Source organism: Manacus vitellinus, unplaced genomic scaffold (assembly GCF_001715985.3).
Source record: "Manacus vitellinus isolate BGI_N305 unplaced genomic scaffold, ASM171598v3 scaffold_26_pilon, whole genome shotgun sequence".
NCBI classification, from domain to species: Eukaryota; Metazoa; Chordata; class Aves; order Passeriformes; family Pipridae; genus Manacus; species Manacus vitellinus.
The window spans coordinates 5,510,871-5,523,246 of record NW_021939960.1 but is presented as its reverse complement, the minus strand read 5'-3'; the positions used below and the strand labels follow the sequence as shown (position 1 = coordinate 5,523,246).

Genomic DNA, 12,376 nt, shown 5'->3' with positions numbered 1-12,376 from the left:
TGAACTCCCAGCATTACCCCATCCTAAATATAATCTGATTCTCCTTCCCCCAGTCAGGTTTTACTCTCCCAGAGTGAGTTTCCAGTTCCCACAGTCATAGAAAACTTTAGGAGCTTTTCCCAACAGCACAGATGTTCATCATCATAATTGTCATTTTCAGAAACTGCGTATAAAAGATGCACCCAATCTATGTCTGCAATCCATATTCTCACTGTTTGCATTAAAGACGAATCTCAGCCTTGCAGACAACACAGAAGCACCACAGAAAGGGTGTGCAGAGGGGTGGGGGAGCTGACCCTTCTTGCTTTATCCAATTCAGAAGCCCTATAATGCAACTATGCCCAACCTGTGAAGCAGCTTTAGTTCAGCCACTGTCTGTGTTGCTGAGCAGGGGTGCTGTGAGGTGACCTCAAGGTCCTGTAGAACTTCAATCATTCTATGATCCCAGGTCTCAGCAGGATTGCATATCCTTGTAAAAGGAGTGCTGCTGCTCAGGGCTCCTCTGGGACAGTTTTTTCTCCACCTCCACTTTATTTTTCCTGCCCTTCCAAAGCCAGACACAGCACGAAAGAAACCAGAATACTAAGAATGTTGGAACTCTTAACAATTCCATTCTTTTAAGTATTCTCTCACAACTCCAGGTATTGAAACCTCAAAGAAACCATGCTTGGTGATTCTGTAGCTTACCAGGTAACACCAAAAAGGACTGAATACTGCTGGAAAGTGATTGTATCAATTAGCTATCAACATTTAAAAATGAAAACCTAACAACACAGAAATTCACTCATTCCTGCTTTATCTCCTTTTCTTATGCCTTCCATCTGTTGGTATCCACATGATGCCTCACAGTGGATTAGAGCTCCTTTAGTCCAGAGACTACACATCTTTCTGGAGTCTTTTTTCTCTGCTCAGCAATGACACTCTAAGGTGCTATTTCAACACAATGCTTTATAAATTATTGTTACCTAATATCAACACACTAAACCTGGAGGAAAGTGATTAAAATTCTGTGTGTGCTACTGCCATTAAACAATTGCTACCACCCAGCCCTCCCCTTGAGGTTAAATGTCTGTCCTGCTCTACCTCAGGATCCCTCTAACATCCCAAAATGACTCACACTGGAACATCACAAAGCATGTTAATTCGGAAAAGAAGTAAGAAACATTTAAAAACAAGAATAATGAAGAACGAACAGAAATCATGGATTAAATGCAAGAGGAGAGAAAAGTATTGGTCCCAGAGTAGAATTTATGAATAGTCTAGCAGCTGGCATGTGAAGTTCCTGCCCATTATGATTTTTAATGTCCTAGCTATGATAAAATTAGAGGCAGGCAAGATAAATTAGGCCAAATAATCAATTCCCCACCAATACAGGATGGATATAAACAGTTTAAGAAAAAAAGCATCCCAACAGACTATGGCAATACCCTTGACACTGACCTTTAAGTCCAGTTTTGTGAAAACTCTCAGTGTTGTAATTTACTTACAGAAAGACGTGAAGAATTTCAACTGTTGTCTCTATTCAGGGATACATACTCAGACAAATTTTAAATATGAAGGAAGCTCAAAATTTTCTGAAGTAACTGATAATTCCACCAGTAAGGAAAAGATGGAGTCACACACAGCCAAACTGCAGTTGAAATTAAATTTACACATGAATTGTCATGATCTTATTGATCATAAACTGAGATGGCTACTTGGAAATGCTGGTCTGCCCCGTCCTCCAACACAGTTCTAAGAGCTATTACTGAAGACTGTGCTTAGACACATTCCTGTCTTTAAATAAATGACAGATCTACTGCTGATAATGTAAATGCCTGGAACTGAGGCTTCCTAACAAACTCCCACAAGTGACAACAAGTTGTGGATGTTTATCTTACACAATGCCTGTTCATCACTCCTCTCAAATATGTTTGATAACCTTCTCTCAATGCTTTCATCAAACCAGTGGGTTTGACCCCAAACCAGTTCACACATTTAAATTAACATGCAAATTATACACTTAGATCACCTAGACTCTGCCTTTGAGGGGAGGAAATCGTCTGACAAGCTTTATGATGGCATTTCAAGAATGATGCAGCTTCTTGCAACGGGGCATTCGAGATGAGAGAAAGCAGCACTCAGCTACACAGTCATTCTGCCTGTGTTGATGTCTGGCTAAAACCTCATTCTGAGGGAAAAAAAAAGCCAATTTTTAATATCCAACTCCTAATCATTATCACCTGCTAGAACAAAAAGTTTCAGGTGAAAATTATATTGTTAAGTCCAACAGCTGGCTTTGAAGCTTTCAGTAGCACCTTCAGCTGCAGAGATAATGGAACACCCTCCTGGAAGACTCAGAAAGTAGGTTTTAACAATAGAAGCTCCAACACCTTTTCTTCCAGGTGCCTCTTGACAGTTTTCCCAATAATCCAAGCCAGGCAAAAGGCACTAGAATTCTAGACAAAAGTAATACAAACTGCCAGGAAAATTAGCCTCCCGAAAGAGCTGACAGACACAAGGGCCCTGGGCAGATATCTCTAGCAGGTATCTGAATTTATGACAATCCCTCTCCGAAACACTTCTGGAGTCAGCATGCAGTGTGACATCAGGCCTTCCAAGTCAACAGGGAGTAGGATGCCTGGCTGAAAATAGTAATTTTTGTTTCCCTGTGCTCTGTCTCCACAGCAGGAGCTCAATATTCTGTGATTAGCACCGAGGTAAATGCTCCCTCCACATCAGCAACACAGTCCCCATGGCTGGAGTAGGCAGAGGATCCAGCTCAGGGCACTCAGCTCTGCACAGGCTCCCTGGAATTATTAAAACCTGTATTACTTCAGATCACTGGATATGCCAAAAGTGATCTGGATATTTTACCTTAACAGTAACAGACTAAAATACGATGACTGAGGTAAGATTTTAAGAATGATCTCACTTTTAAAGCATAGATCATGCTTCTTCAGTGAATTTGCATGGACCAAAGCCCAAAGGAAAGCCACAGAGACTGCAGCCTCTCAATCACTGACACACAGCAGCAACAGGGCACAACTCCCAGGTCAACAGAAATGCAGGAACAATTCTCAGGAGATTTGTGCTCTAGAAAAAAAAAATACAGTTGCTCCATCCTCACTGAACTTGTCCCCCTTTTTTAAGCTTACCTAATTAAATCAATAGAAATACCTACAAAGCTAGACTTATTTCGGTTAAAATGCAATTATATTTCTTTTAACTTCACTTGGAAAAAAAACCCTGTCAAATTAATTAGATATATGTATTCCTCCAGTTAAATTAAACTTCAGGTAAACTGATGGAATTATTCATCTCAAATGTCAAGAAAACAATAGGAAATGTGTCACATTTATACGCAAAAATAAGTCCTGCAGAGTCCTCAACTCAGAACTTCTGTTGAACATCTGGCTTAACACACAGTTAAATTTCAGTTACCAAAAATTCTGAATTCAAAGTTTTCAGAGAATTTATTGTTTTTCATAATTAAAAAAAGTATTACTTATAGCACCCTGGGGTAGACATGGGGATCCACAGACAATCAGACTTTTAGGAGATTATGGGTTGCAGCTGTCTGCCTTGCCTGGTAATCTCCCTAAGGTGCTGTTTCCTCATGATACCAGTAATCACTTTTCATGGGTTTACATAAAAGGTGCTGTATATCATCAAATCAAAAAGAAGGTTATTGCTCTCTTCTTATTATGCTGAATATGTGGCTTAGTGCTAAAAACAGAGAGCCAAAATAAAATGTGCATTTTTACATTACAACTGACCTACTGGTTTTTATTCAACATATAACAAGCATTGAAGTTGCCCATTAACAAATTGGCTTCAATATTTCATATCAAATCATGTAAATGTATTCACATTTTTCAGTAGTTGTGCTTGTCCAGTACTGCTGACGTTTCAAGTTATAGCCAAGCTGAACAATACAAATCCATGACTTGTCAACATCCTTCATCTTATTAGTTTCACTCAGCAACAATCTCAGTCATCATGTTTATTAAAATACAAATTGTTCTTGTATCCTATTGAAAACTGTGGGAGCTTTGCCATGGCAAAAATGCCTTGTAAGATCTTTTGAGGTTCTAGTGAAAGCTCAAGCATCTCCTATCTGTTTTTTCTTTTGAATCTGATAGAAATAAGCCTTGCATCACTCTTCTGAGGCACAGAAGTAATCTACAGTTAACATATAGGCAGGAAAGCAGCAGAAAACGAGAGGTTGTACTGGTTTTACTCTCCTCTGTTCTGCTGTCAGCAGCTTCTCTGGCTGGAGCATCTGAGCCACTGCCAGTTCACAACAACTGTGTGACCTTCACAGGACTTGGAACTTGGGACTCTCAGAGCCTCCATAAGCCAAAATCAACCATTCTAAGCCATTTCCCACTTTTTCCATCTGGAAACCTGAATTTCAATGAACTCCTGTTGACATACAGTAGAAAGGAAACTGAGTATCAGGAAGCACCAACCACAGAATCATAGAATGGTCTGCATTGGAAGGGACCTTAAAAATTTACCCTTGGGCAATAAAAATTGTTCTGGACGGCAAAACTAAATTAAAACCACCAGTGTCTTATTGACAGGCAAAAACTCTGCAAAAACAAATTCCCCAGCAAACCACACCTCCCTCCTGCAGGAAAGCTGCAGGTACAATATCAGTGGATCAGGCTTGACTGAAGTGCCACTGCTGTTCCTTCCAGCCACAAGTATTTTACACCTACTGCTCCATTAGTCTATGGCTTATGGAAAATATTTATTGCTCCTACTCAGAACTTTAGTATCATTCAGGACGTGTTATGATTGCAGCTTTGCTTATTGCAACATTTCCTTTCTAATTTTTTTTTTTTTTTGGTAGGAACTCAAAGATCCTTTGAAATATCTAATACAATCTAATACAGAGACTGCCAAAAGAAGCAGGGAGGGCAAAAAGAGAGTTTGGGTGTAAAAACCAGGAAATTCCGTGGTCTAAATAGACTTTCACTGACAAGATTAACACTAAATGCACGGTCAGACACTGTGAAGAACCTAAGATTCCAAAGAGCATAATAAAGAAAACACTGTTATTTACAAGGAAGATCTATTAGTATCTACAGTTAATAATTAAAACCGCATCTACTACTCTCCAATCAATGTTTAAAGCAATCCTTGTGAAAACACCCTATCAGCATGTACACAGGTCTTTTCTACCACCTTCACAACCTTCTATTAAGCCTATGCCTGGGACAGGGGCCATCATTAATGTCTCCAAACACTGATAACATTAATGAAGGCACTGGAAGCACTGATCATTTGGTCCCTGGGAGCTGAGTGTTGGAGAAAAGCTCTCCAGCAGCAGTTCCTCAGACAGGAGTTCCTGGGGACATCTTTATTAAGATGAAGCTACACAACCCATGGTGAAGGTGCCAGAGAAGCCAGTTATGATGAACCAGCAGCCCAAACACACGAGGCAGCGTTCCTGACACAGGCAGGAAGGGTGGGAAGAGAATGAACTGTAGCTAAGGAAACGTGCTTGGTGTTCTGAACAACAGAAAGAATCAAGTAACATGGATTTTATGATTTTGTATCTCCTATCCATCTATTTTAGCATAAATAACGATCCAGCTACAATCAATAAGGAGTTCTGTTGCTGACTGCAGCAGAGCCAAGGTTTTGCTCATGATGTCTGAGCACTACAAATTAAAATACACATTTTAACTGTGGTAGGGTTTTCCCCCCAATCACAAAGATTTATCAATAATGAGCTTATACTCCTTGGTTTTGACACAGACAGCACACACAAATTCTGGACTAAGTTGAAAATTCATAAAATAAAGCTAGCTGTCTTACATTGACAGATTACAATAGTTTTGTCATATAAATGTCTTCTGTGACAGCCACACAGGCCACATCCATCAGCAGCTCCTAAGAGAGCAGCCCAAGCACAGGAAGCCCTAAGGACCTGCCAAAGGCCTGCAAGCAGGAGCTGCAGAGGATAAAAGCTGATGCTCAGAGCATCAATCCTAAATACTTAGCAACCCTGACTTCGAAAATCCCATCATCCCTCCCTTCACTGCCCAGCAAAAACAAGGGCAAGAAGTTTTGCAACCATCAGGCCTGTTACAGTGTCTTTTTAAACATACTTTGAAAGCAGCAGGGAAAAAAAAAAAGCAAATAAACAAATAAAACCACTCACCATATTTGGTGTCAGTCTTTACTGTCAGTGCAACTAAAACTCTTCAAAATATCGAAAGCTCCACAAATGTTATTAGCAAAGATTTCACACTTTTTTAATGGATATTTACACTTGGAAGCAGTCTTTTAATTACTTTTGTTATTTGCATCTGATGGCTTCAGAGAATGTTGAATTCGGATATGAGACTATCGAGGACCGCTGGATGAAGTCCAACAAAAAACTGAGATCAGACTAGTTAAATTAGCCATCTGTCTTAAATAAACACAAATCAGAACTACTTTTTAATATTCTTCAACCCAATCTTAAGTGAAGCAAGAACTTCAGAGAAGGCAGCAGTTGTGATAAGGTAGACCCCAAGGAAGTTGGCATCCATCTGGTTTATAATGTATCTTAGAACTTCAACGCTGGCAACAAAAAAAAAAAAATGTCCTAGATATGGCATAAGATGGTCACGTGATAACAACCAGACTTCAGTCTTTAATTTGTCATAAAAATGAATTAATGAATTACGTTTGTAGCAGTTACTGTTCCAGTTAAATTATTAGCAGGAGAGTGGATTTACAATGTGCTGGTTCCTGTTCTCATTACAATCCATTCTCACGAGAACTTATCGTCAGAATTTTAATGCCTCGCTCATTCTGTGAGAGATAGCTGTAAAAATATATTAATTTGACCTTTTCAAAATTTTGTTATTTGATTTGGTGCCTATTCTTATTTGCTCCTATCTACAGCTCTTACATTTGCTCATATCTATAAAAATTACTAGGAAATGGAAGTATGTCAGTAAGTCAGAAGACTTTTCTGTTCGTTTGGTTTTTTTTCTACCCAGGGTGAGGAATGCAATCTTATGACACTCTCTCAGTACCACACACAGGCCAAAGTCACTGCCTGAAGCAATCATTACACTTGGAGCAATGTTTCATCAATGGTAAAGGAGCTGTGATACCCTAAAAGTACAGAGAAATACAATAAAACCCATTCCCAGGGGCACAGCCAACGAGCCCTCCCAAGAGACACTCCCAGAGGATGACCCACATTGGGCACCCAGCTTGAGACAAAACCAACCTCTCTGGAGACTCTGCCCTCTCTGTACTACAACAGGGGCCTTGAAGACTCAGATTACAACACAAAGGTGCTTTTAATCCTCCTAATTGTCTCTGCTTGTGAAAATACGCCAAGAAGCTGAGCTCCCAGGGACCTGGAATTACCCTGATCCACTTCTGCGCTGAGATGGCCCCACCAACCTGTGCCAGGTGGGAAGCAATGAGCACAAGCACAAAGAGGACATCACAGCAGTGAAAGGAGCATTTCATCTCTCGCCAGCAGCCCACAGGGACTACTCCCTCTTGTGATCCGTGTGCGGGCTTAGAGTCACTGTGTCAACCCTCTGCCCACCAAAATATTCCTTGATGACTTCATCTGAATTAATCTTAATTTCATAGCACACGGGGAGGTTAACAGAAAGCAGATTTATCAGACAGCAGAACTTGACCTTTATTTCACAGCAATTCTGTACAGTCAGACTCGCTGTTCTCTCTTGAGGTCTGGCACTACCCCAAACAGCTCTGTGGTACCAGCAACAGGGCAAGGTGTTCAGGTACCATCCTCCAGGCAAACTGATGAGCTGCATTTACAAGTTTTGGGTGTTTTACATGACACCAGACCCTAAAATTTTATTTTTTTCTTTTATTAGAGTCATAACACCAAACAGAATAGTATGCCATCTTTCAATCACTGATTTTAATAATCACTCCTTAGGGTTCTGCTTAGCTAGTGTACTATTAAAACTACACATAGGTAGTTAAGTGTGTGCTGCCCAGCAAACTGGCTATAAAATTCAACTGCTGTTCCACAGCATCTGCTGTAAACTAACAAAAAACTATATTTATCAGCAGCATGTCCAACAGGACACCAGCCCACTCAGGACCCCAGAGCAAACCTAGCAGAAGATCAGTACCATCCACTCTGGGAGAAAAAAATGAAACACAACTTGAGGCAAACTCTTATTTCTCATCTGGTAGAGTTTTCAGATTCTACCCACCTGCTCAATTCAACCCTTCTGTTCTCACGGCATCTGCAGTTATGATTTTCCCTTTTTATGTGCCTTATTAGCAAAGGCTTCTCTGTGATTACAGATAAACACACACAAAAGGTAGGCAGGCAGAAATACATATATAGATATATATGGGTACACACACTCCTCTAGGTCCTGGGTTCAGTTTCAGATGGAGCCAGGCACAAACACCAAATCTGTGATAGAGTAACACTTTAGGCAGTTAGTGATGCAGGAACCTCAACTTCAGCGATTCCACCACTGATGGATTTTTGTTCCTGAATTGCTTGGGTACTTCTGAAAATTCCACCCGTAACACCTACCTCATCACTACAGGAGTAAAAGTTGTTTGAGCCAGACCTGACAGCACTTCCCATCGTATCCATCAGCAGCTGACAACAACAACAGCAATGTTCAGCCCCAAACAAGGACAGCAGGCGAGACAGATACCTCCCTGTCTCCGGTGATTTGTTGCTCAGAGGGTTTTGGAGCTCTAAGTCACATCTTGTACACAGCACTGCTCAGCAACCAGCTCCTCTGGGTGGGAGTTTGAGTAACTCTGTACACACACCAGCTAAGAGAGCTCATGAACCTCCTTCTCTATGGCAAAGCCATCTCTAAAAAGTTTTTTTCCCATGTTTCAGTCACTGACACCTACCTTTAGCTTTCATTTCAGTTGAAATTCGTGTGTACTAATTCTAAGAACACACTGGCACAGTTTGGTGTCTTTTATGCAGTCAACGAAAAATCCCTGAGAGTTGAAGTTGTGCTGTGCAGAGATGTTTCTGCTACCACATTGCTGATCCAATGAAGGTAATAACAGACAGTGTTGTAACAGCAAAGCTGCTGCGACCTTGAAATGTTAATTCCCAGAGACACCAGGGATTGGAGATGTCAGCATGGCAATGTTTTTGGCTTCCACAGGGGATGGAGTGTGTTTGCAGCTCTGCTCTTACAGCAACCCCTACAGTTTAGTGCACAGAGTGGAACTGATGCCTGTCTCCATAGAGACCTCCTGTCCTGCTTTTAAAAACGGAAAGAAAATGGAAACTATGACAACAGACAAACCTGTGGGATGAGAAGGCATAAACAAGTCAGCAGGAAGCCCACGGTAGTACACTGGGGCCAAGCCTCGTGTTTTCCTTGTTATCCAATATTAACATAAACAGATAAGTAAAGTACTGGGGAGCTGGGCCTGCACCACCAGCAGTACCAAACCCACACCATCACCAAAGCACAGTGGCTGGGCACAGGGTTGGCTGCTGGTATTTGGACAGAGGAGGAAGTACCTCAATTTCCCTGCCATAAAAACCCCAGTCCCACAGTGCTATCACCGGCATCTTGCCATCACACAGAGGCCAAGACACAAGCATTTAAAGTATTACTAGACTTATCACAACATCTTTACCCAAGATAATTCAGGTAGAGAAATTAAAGTGATGTAATGAGCTGAAGAAGACAAAAAAAATAATTAAAAAGCAAATCTTGGTTTACTACGCTTTTTTTAAGACAAACCAAACCACTCAGATGACACTGCTCTTGTAGACAGCTCTAGACAGAAAACAGCCCTGCCTTCTCTCTATGAGCTATTCCTACACTCCTCACTGGACTGAAAAAGCTTTTCCACTTAAAGGCAGAAAAATATTCAAGACTTTTTAATAGAAGACATCCCTATCTAAAGAGCACCCTTGGTATTTGTAAAGCATTTTGCAAAAGTAATTTGCTTTAAGGATGATAAAGTAAGCTCTTCATTGTTTTATTAGAGAGCCTCCAGAAGGTCATTACCTCCAGCACACCAAGGGATCCATCTCCTGGATAGCAAGAGAGATGCCAACGGGCAGCTGTTCGGCAAGTCCCGGAAGAATTAGAGCCTATAATCAACTTGTGGTCAGTTTTTGCAGACACAGCCTGGATGCATGGTCTCAAACATGGTGCTGGATCACTTTGAACCTCATTTACCAAGTAGCAGTATAAAAAGATGTTTGGTTTTATAGATGCAGTATTCATTCAGTGACTCCTGGCCTAGACATCTGTGCCCTTTTCCTACAGAGGAAAAACCACAGCGCCATCACCAAGGTATGGTACACCCACCTCAAGGGGAGGCAGCCACCCAAAATAAAGCTCTCTGTATAAAAAAAAAAAAACAAACTTCTTCACTGGAAGCACAGGGCCTCTCCAAGTGAACAGTTTTTCTGTGCTATCTCTACATAAATATCAGTGCTTGATATTTGCTCTTTAGATGTTTAGCTATTTCACAGACTTTGCTCAATGAATTCATTAGCATTTGACCAGCTTTCCCATCACACGCACACACACACTCTCACTCATCCTCAGTTAAGGGATTACCAGCCACTAACTCTTCCCAGCCTAATGGTGCAAAGCCCAAGTTGCCTGGGTTTGAAGCAGCGCATTGTCCAGAACTGTGCGTGCAGAAACATTTCAGACTCGTTCCATTGTCAGTAATTAAATTTGCTGTTCCCATCTGGGACACAATCCTCCCTGAGTTTGCAACAGAATCTCTTTGTCTCATTGCACTGATAGATTGAGATGATGTTCTCCCCATAATTATACACTTCAGATAACAACTGAGATGGAAAGGGACTACAGCCAATGAGGTCATATTTTCATACAACAAACAGTATATTGCAGAAATATAGATTTATCAAACCATGACCTGGGATGCCCTTTTGTAGGTACATGCTACAGTGCAAGTACTATTTTACAGATTTAGGGATGGAAGGTTCATCAACTGGTAAAGTACATACTATAATTAATCAATGTTTCTATATGACCAGTAAGAGGAACCAGGCTGGATAACCTGGTACAGAGATAAAATATAGTTCCTAATTTTAAAAGGAAGTCGCACAAATTTTTATTCCTTCTTTTTAACCACAGATGTTCAGGTTCTACAGAACAAGATGTCTGTTCTGTAGATGTACAAGAAGTGCTTTGTGAATGCTTTCACCAATCAGATCTTCACCCAGAGAAACAGGGAACAGAGTTAAACCCACAGATGGACATTCCCAGGCTTGTTTAACAGCACCAGCAAGCAGGTGTGTGAATCACAGAGCCATGTGTGAATCTATCCATGAAATGCCACAATGAGATAAGGAAGCTTCATCATCTCTGCTGCTTATGGAATAACTGTACAAAAACCTCCCGAGGTCATACACATAATTTATAGACCCATGAAAAGGGGGTGCTCAGGGCAACCCTGAGATCACCACACAGCAAGAGCCTGGGAGGGGGTAATAGTGTGCAGCCAGGGAGAGATGCCATGGAAAAGGAGGAACCCGTTATCAGATCTGAGCCACATTCCAGAATTCACATCAAAACACAAGTGGTAGATGGTCCATGACACAGACTCATTTTTCAGGGGTTCAGAGATAAGGAGCTACTGAGGCAGACAAAGCACAGTGAGAATGTTTCTAATTTTGAAAGAAGTGCTCCTTGTCTTGCAAGTATTACTAAGAGAGGCCCGGGCATTTGAGACCAAGCAGCTCTCCCTTCCCTACCTTTTTGTTTGTTATTAAAGGTCATGTTTATAGGCACAGTCATCAGTCAAACATCTGAAGGGCCTGAAAACCAGACAACCAGCTGTAAGCACACCTGACTGCAAATAAAGTCAACCAAAAGGCTGCAAACAGTTTTAATCCTCTTCCAAAGTCTGTCAGAATCAGAGGCTCCTATGGATTGCAACAGGCATTTGATCAATCCCTTTTGACAGTGTTGAACAAATCAGGGAAAATAATTCAGTTACTCAGTTCTGTGTTTAATTTCATTTGTTAACAGGTTTATTTACTATGGAATCCATCAACAACATAACTACCCTGCTAAATCATCATCGCCAAAGGCAGCCTGCTCCACTTTTAGCAAGCACAATGATTTATTTTCTCAAAAGATGGAGCATTTCTCAATGAAAAAAGGAACTCAAGGAAAAAAAGCCACCCAAACTACAAAACAAAAAAAAAACCACAACAAACAGCTGAGAAGGTGTTGAGTTTCTTTCCTCTTTCTACCCTTCCCCCTACTATGCACCAGCCAAAGATTTATTCAGTCTCAATTAAAACAAAAACTGTGTTTTTGCACCACTGGCTATTCAGGAGAACTGCCCAAAAGACATGAGTACAATTGAAATGATTTCCCTCAAAAATCATTTCAACTGT

The 12,376-nt window shown here is 40.9% G+C and overlaps 1 protein-coding gene across 1 annotated transcript in view; it reads right to left on the bottom strand.

Moving 5' to 3' along the window:
- CDH4 (cadherin 4) overlaps positions 1-12,376 on the bottom strand; it is a 436,070-nt gene that overhangs the window by 377,368 nt on the left and 46,326 nt on the right.